The sequence below is a fragment of the Diadema antillarum genome, unplaced genomic scaffold (genome assembly GCF_040938485.1).
Source record: "Diadema antillarum isolate AM-2024a unplaced genomic scaffold, OU_Dant_1.0 seq00000460_RagTag, whole genome shotgun sequence".
NCBI lineage: Eukaryota > Metazoa > Echinodermata > Echinoidea > Diadematoida > Diadematidae > Diadema > Diadema antillarum.
In genome coordinates, this window is record NW_027271431.1 from 2,479,112 (window position 1) to 2,487,569 (window position 8,458).

An 8,458-nucleotide genomic window follows, 5' to 3' on the forward strand; every position below is an offset into this window, starting at 1 on the left:
ATAGCCTGATAGAAAGTGATAGATGAATACTAGTACTCTTGTAAACTTTCACATTTTTATGGTTAAGAAGAGATGAGAGTGAGCACCAGAATGGTGAATTTTTGTCCACACTTATCATCTGTGTCATGAACTTTGTAATCAGATTCTTGCCCAGTCTACAATTATTTGGCTGCTACTTTGCAGAGTGCTTCAAAAATTGAATCTTTCCTATTATTTCCTGATTGAACAAGTCGGTAAAAAAAAAAATAGTTACTCAAATCGAAGTCACTTGCCCCACTCCCCCCCCCCCCAAAAAAAAAAGAAGCCTGATTTTAATAACATCAAACTCTACTTACTGCAGTCATCATAAGCTGTCCCTGCAGTGTTGATACATTTATTACTCCCCATTGCTTTGTTTTGTCAATCTGTGAAGTTTTTTTTTCTTCATATTTGAAGCAGGTTTATATGAAACAGAGTTTGTCAAGTAGGGCATGTGTTTCAATATTTTACCAGCCCAATATCAGAACTTGAGTGTCCTTTCATACAGGCAGATTTATTGAACATTGCAGCAAGCAGTGACCAGCAGTAATTATGAGGTTCATGATATACTACAAATTTATATCTATTGAGTGCAGTTGCATAATGGCTATTTGAGTTTATGTGTGTGTTTTGTTTTGTTGTATTTTATTTTGCCGATATCATTCAAAGATCTTCATAATGCAGATATACATGCCTGTATCTATCCCGATAAACACTGTTTGTACCATGAATACTCTGAGTAGAGCTCAATGGTCGTCCTCTCTCACACAGCTATCATGAAGAAATTTTTATGTCATGTCAGTGGTGGTTATAGATAAAGTTCCCAAAATTTGTGTTGATTTCCATGACACAAGCCTGTATGGGTCCCATCACAAGATGGCCTCCTTTACCTCTTACAGCTTTGGAGATCACACTCTCACCACGCACTGATTGCAAGGTATGATGGTTAAGGACAGTATCAATGTAACCAGCAGGTCAAGGGTCAAATCTGCTGCTTGTAGGTAGTTTGTTGTGGTACAAAATGCTGTTGGGTTATTCATCTCCTATGTAGAAGTCTTATTCTTGTAATTGTTGATTATTTCATTCTGAATGGGAAGCTATTTTTGTACCCAAAGCAAGAGATATATAATTATTTTCAAAGACATTGTCTTAGTTATTTTGATATATTTTCAAAAATTCATTTGTACATGTATTGTATACACCATGTATCTTAAATAGGGGGTCTAATTTTTTGCAAATCGGGACTTCTTGATAATTATGCGAGATTGTGGAGTACAGTACTGGTCAGAGAAATGTGTGCATACACGTCATATTCATCTCGGGATCAGAGTTAGTATTTTTGCATGTTTTTAAGTTTGTGAATAGCACCAACTCGTGAAATTGGCAAAAATAAAAACCTTGCAAAATATGTGGCTTGAACAATACTTGATATGCCTGTATATGAGAAAGAAAAATTTAAGTTGATAGACTGTACCTCAGGTTGTTTTGGAATGTTCACAGACGTGGCTATGTGACATGTAAAGATGTGATTTTATGATTGATAGATCTGTCATATGATCTATTGTAATGTATATGGGTATCAAGAGAAAACTTAGCCTTCAGAAATACATATTTTGGAACTCTAACTTGTATTTGATGGTGAGTTGACATCACCAACAGCTTTATCTGTAACAATTCTAAGTGATGCAGTAATTGTCAAAGTAATTCAAAATATCAACAACAAACAAACCATGAACTGAACAAAATTATACAATATATGTTACTATGTTTGTGCAACGTAATATTAATTTTACTCAGTGTGTTGATTTTATTTCCTGATATTTGTGACCGTGTCCATGTATCGAAAAAAAAGTGTAGTGGTCAAAGCAAATTGTACATACCGGTAATTATGCATTATCATAGAGCTTTCACCTGGTTGTCAGTGCACTTAACAATTAAGCTTCTTGTGCTGTGCCATTTATCAAATCATTCCATCCATTTCAATAATTTATCATTGCAGTACTGTTATTGCATTCATTTTTGTTGGACATTTTACTTTTTGTACTGGCCTTTGTATTACTGAGAGATCTTTAAAAAAAGAAAAAGAAAAAAAGTAAAACGAGATATTACTATTCATGTGTGATAGTTTTTTGCTGTAAATTGAAATGCACAGTGCCGACATTCAAAGTGTTGTTCTCAAAAGATTTTAAAGCCAAAACATAGTTCTCAGAAGGGCTCAAAATTGATTTTCCACCATTTAGAATTTGCTTCCAATATATCAAATGATCATTTTGTAACAAAATGACTAATTTTGTAATGAAATGGGCCATGGGACACTTGCCGCTCCACACAAATTGTTCATTTTTTAAACCATGGTTTCAATTGTACCACCTTCGTGAATTCGGGTCCAAGCGACAATCTATCATACCCTAGCAGTAATTTTCCAACAAGCTTCATGCGATTCTTCTACTGCGGAAGATCAGTGAGTACCACTATTGCCTGGTTTGTCAATTATTGATACTCGATTGTAAAAAAACAAAACAAAACAAAACTATGCAGCATCCTCGATCAGGTACGTGCTAGACTGTCATACTTCTGGCAAACTTTTTTGGGCTACTATTTGCATTTTCGTCACTACCCAAATGAAATTGTGTTATTCTAGTATATTTCACACATTTGTAATGCACATGTGTACTCTAGTATAGAGCAAAAATTGACAGTTTGGGCATATGAGAACTATGTTGTGGCTTTAACTCTATGTGTTAACATATAATGTATTCATTGCCATATGTTGGGTGCTTACATCATACCAATTAAATTTTGCAGTACTAGCCATTCTTTTTTTTTTCCATTTGTAAAAGGAGATTCGAGCAGTGTTAACTTTGTATTAGGTAGGAAAAAAAAAGGATAAGTTGAATTTAGACACCACAGAGCATTAAAAACTGCAATTTAACTTGATGCTGCCGGTAATTTTTTAGCGTAAGTCTGATTAATAACTTTGTGATGTAAATTTGCTATATTTTTGGTACAGCATTATGTATATGCTTGTTATTTAAAAAAAAAAAAATTTAAAGAAATATGCAAACCGACCAAAATACAATAATCATATACCAAAGTTATTACAGAGAAAATCATTAAACAAAATTCCGTAATATGTTCCTCTTTCATTTCATTTTCATATTTTAAGTACTCATTGTATATTTGTTTTAATGTTTTGCAGTGCAGAATGACTTTGAAATATGAAGTACAGCTGTACAGATCATTATGTACACGTATTGTATAGGGAAAAATTAAAGGTGAACTAATATTGTTTGTTTTATCATGTGAGTGTGAAGTAGACGTGTGTGAAGGAAGTTTGCCATTAGAGTTTGTTTGCCGTGCAGCTTGTCAAGAGTTTGTGTGCATGCCGTGTCTTGAAAGCATATAAATGGAAAGGTTGCCATTTGTGGCCTCATTACCTTGCGCTGAACATTTTCTCTCATGTGCTAACATTATTTCGCACCACTGTATGCCATTCCATATCATGCATTCCTGCAAACTGTTTATCTTACAGGATCAGTCCCGTTTTTACTTGAAAGAAGCTCTATCAACTTTGTTACCCTCATATGTACCCTTGTTCACATACGCTATGTTGATAGTGGATATATACAGCTGTATCAAAGATTGATAAGAATTTCTGATTTTGAAATTTGTACTTGTATTCATTAATAATCGTTGAGCTTTGCATGAAGGTACAGGAAATATGTAGGCCCTACATGAACCTATACAAAGGTTTGACCACTGACGTTAGGCGTTAGTAGAAGAAGTCAGTAGGACCAAGGAGGTACTAGGCGCCTAGTACCTCCTTGGTAGGACACCTCTGTGCAATATATGTCTATGGATCAAAACCATCATAGCATTTCAAAATGTTGCAGGTGAAATGTGTCAGCAGTTACGTGTACAATATGCATAAAATTACTGTTAACCATCGCAATATGTACATTCTTGTTTTTGAAATCTTTAAAGTGTTTCACAACATTTTAAGGATACATTATGAAAGTACCATTTTACACAGAGGTATATATGTATTACATATCATTATGCACATTTGTCATGCTCTAGTTAATACAGAAATTGTTGATAAATCTTTGTATGAAATTGCTATTGGGAAATTTTATATTTATATACTTGAATTGATATATAGGGTTACAAAGATGCAAAAGTGATTTCCAAATATTTTCTTATATTTGTAATCAGATTTTATTGTGGAGAAAATTAATGCATTAAAGTTTGAAATCTATAAAGTGAGTGTCATTTGTAGTAATTTGACTCCAGAAATCCAAGTTTGAATGTTTGTGGTTGGCAAACACTTGACATGTGGAAGTCACCCTTCTGGGAAGTATATTGTTCTGAATATTAATGAAGTAATGCGAGAGGCCACTAAAAAATTCTGCAGAGTTTGATGAATACTGCAATAATCATGATCGTTTTTGTCACTTAATTATCTTGTACGTCATCTGGCATCACCCTTGAAAACCAAAAATGATTGATTTTTTTTTGTCTCCCCACAAGTTTCACACAAGGATCAACCACCATCTAAAGAGGCACAATAAGGATTGTGTCATTGGTATTTCTGAATAAGTCCTACAAGTAGAGTCCAATTGTGACACTGCACCTCAAAACAAACAAAAAGTCGCCAGACATGAATTTTTAGTTAAGACCATATTCTGAAAGAGCAGACTTTAAGCTTTAAAATGATGTATAACTCAAATCAAATGGACTCTCCTAACCTATCTAAATATTGGAAAGAAAGCACAAACTCAGGAAAAGTGTGAACTGAGAAAAGAGGCTCTGAAGTACAGTGTCTATTCAAGCGCTTAATCTTTATCAAACCGTGCTGGCTGTGCGATGAATGGGACAAAAAACAGGAAGTAAACTACCAGAGTGACAACAGTGAAGGGATTATCAGATTAAACTGAAATTTAGCATGCCTCATTAACACATTCTGTCCATAAATAATGCTAACTTTGAAAGCAGTAGCACTATCCTTTCAAAAGTTATTAGAGTTGAAAGTGAAGACTGTGAACGGGGTTTATCAGAAATGAAAAAGGGATTCTAAAGAAATACCTAATCACACTATTCTACCAAAAATGCTCGAGATAAACTGCTAAAAAAACACACTTTCCAGCCCATTTTATGATACCAAATTTTAGCATTATGTAAAAGAAGACCCGCTCTTTCAGAAAATATGAAAAAATCAAGTTCGGCTATGTTGACCCATTTCACTTATTTTCAGTCCTCACGCAAAATCAGTGTGTGCGACTTTATGTTCGTTTTGAGGTGCACGGTCACAATTTAAGGTTAACATTTTTTGAAACGTCAACAACAAAGAAGCAAAGCGGCATGCCTTATCCCGAGGTCATGTGGCGAAGACAGTATTATTATTATCATCATCACCATCACCATCGCCACCATCATCATCATCATTACATTTGGTGGTTTTTTTTTTTTTTTTTTTTTTTTTTTTAAGGTGCCCCCAGGATATCATGACTGTTATTTACCTTTCATGTCAACCAACATCCAGGTGGACTTGACCTTGGTAGAACATTTCAGATTACCCCTCAAAACAACATGCTCCTTTAGTTTCCATGCTTGCATATACAAAGTTCCTTGTGGGGTATCTCTCTCAGCGGCTCTGTATATCACAGTTTACATGTCATGATAGACCATAATGGTTTACAATTTATGGATGTTTCTTTTCCTACAGCCTAGTAGTGAAGCATTTCATTCTCCTGCTTCCCTCCATTATGTTCCAAAGGCAGGAATTCACTTAGTTGTTGTTATGTAGGGCAAGCCTCTGGCAGACAATAGCCATGTTCAGACGTATTTCTAGTCGGAGTAAAAATTTATGGCACGACAATTAAAATTCAAATTAATGCACATCTTACCACGACCCTAGTGGCCACACGACGGTCGTGGAAAGAAACTCCGACCAATTTATTTGCGAGGGTCGGTGTAACTTCCGGAAGTGGTAGCGCTGCATTCGTCGACCATGGGATTGTTTTTTTTTTACCAGTGACATTATTTGTCTTCTCCATTCTTGTTGACAGAAATTTCTGCACGAGCGCTAGCTTCTTTGTCGCCATCGACTAGGTTAGAATTGCACTACACGCGCACTTGAAGTCGCAAAATGTCAACATTGCGATTTGACCCAGGAAGTTTTACCTATAGGTCGTAAGGCATGTAAGTTCATAGATACTCCGAGGGCTTGTCCGCATGGACAATTTACTCCGACCGGCTAGTCGTGGTAGCGAGATACTCCTGAGAAAACTCAGGAGTATCTCGTTCGGAGGAAGAGGTCGTGGTAAGTTCCTCCGATCGGAGGAAGTTACCACGACCTTGTTCAGACAGGCACTACTCCGACCTATCCTCCGAAGTTACTCCGACCGAGCTTCCTCCGACCCTTCCTCCGAAGTTACTCCGACTAAAACTGCCTCCGTCTGAACACAGCTTTTGTAGTTGTTAAGGGCAACTTTTGTAAAGAATGTATGCATAAAATTTGAATACATATCACAAAAGACTGGTTGAGTAATACAGAGTGAGATAAGAGGAAAGAACATACACACACACACACACACACACACACACAACCATGCACTGGTCATACTAATTATTCAACTGTCTACATAAAAGAAGCAGAGTTTATATCAAATACATAAAAGTATACACACCTTTGCAAAAATGTCCAATTGTACATTTTCATTTATTACAAATGCTAGACGAGATCATTTAATACAGACATGGCAGGCAGTCCAGGCAGATTTGCTGAGAATTTCAAACCCGAGTTATATCTGACTGCTCTACTTCTGTAGACACAGGTATAATTTCTCAGTTATCAGTATGTATTTAAACTCATTTTCACCCCAACATCCCAAATTGAACAGATTCTGTGTCAAAACCTATCTCTATTTGGTCAATGGTAGCAGCAGATTCAAGTTCTACATCTTCACAAGCCTGCAGGGGCCATGATGTATACTTGTATAAGCTGTTATTTTCGCGAATCACTGCTTTGACTGGATTTTTAACAACACGCGAAAATATCGCCACATGCTAGCCTACTAGTGCACTTAGGATGAGCCTTGGTGTCAAATCACGAAAACAGCATCACTCGAAAATGTCTGTAACCTCCCAATTCACGAAAATATTTGCACACGAAAATAACAGCTTGTTAAGTACAGTGCACTCCTGTAATAACGAACAAGATTATATCGAAATTCTGGTTACAACAGAGTGAAAAATTCCGGCCGCAACGTTACGCTCTATGTCTTTTGTTGTTTATTTGTTCGGTTATAACGAAATTTCAATATGATAAAAGAAAACTGCTGGTCCCAAGGACTTCGTTATGACCCGTGTCCACTGTATGTCTAAAGTGAAGCAGGTCATGTGATTACATCTAGCGAAATTTGCTGCTGAAAATTTTCGGAACAGATTATCACTCCTATCTGAAAAGTGACCTTGCCTGATCTTCACATCTTTGTCTATTACCCAGTAAGTCAGATTTTCATCTTTTATCCAGTTATCACCAAGAGCCAAATTAATCATTGCACAACATACCGTTTACCAAGGACAAATCAATTTTAATGTAAAATGTTGGATTTTTTCATCCTTCACCATACACGATAGTTTGTTCTGAGATTTCCATATGCCAAATATGGTTGAAAATTATGTGAACAGGAAGACAAGACAGTTCAAATAATTACTAAGCTATGGTTATTGGGTACATAAGAATCACTGTACAAAAAAAAAGACAAAAAAGTTTTGGTCATCTTTGTATATCCACATGATCAGCCTCTTATAGTTTTGCCTTTATTATCACAAACATAATTTATGAACCAATGTTTTGTGTTGTTTGGTGTGTTCTCCAAAATAGCTTTGTCCTTTAGAAATGATAAAATTACTGATCAATTACTGCAATGACACTATAATGACAAGAAGAAAATTCTATCTAGAAAAAAACAGGGGGTATAATGGAGATGATGTCATGGTCCTATGATTTACCTGTTTTGAGCAGGACTGTTAGCTAATTCATTTATTTATTTTCCTTAATGTATTTTGATTTCATTTCAGGAAATAGAGAACTAGACAATTAGAATAAGATTTGTATGTTGTAGACAGTGCTGCCAACATTCTCTCACAAAACTCGGGGAGATTCAACAGAGCATTCAGGAAGGTAATCAGGTCATTACATGAACCTCAAAAGGCCAAAATAATACCTGAACCAGGGAGGCTTTGGTGTTTCGTTATAGAGGGCATGAAGAGATATTTCAATTGCCTCACAGTCTCCTGCAGAATAGATGGATTTGGCAGCTCAGGTAGTAGATCATCTTTCAGCAACATCATTTCATGTGTTACTATCCCTCTGTACTGTTGGAAGTTTTCTCCACTGGCACTGTCATCCTGGCAGAAGTTCACGCCCCTTTAC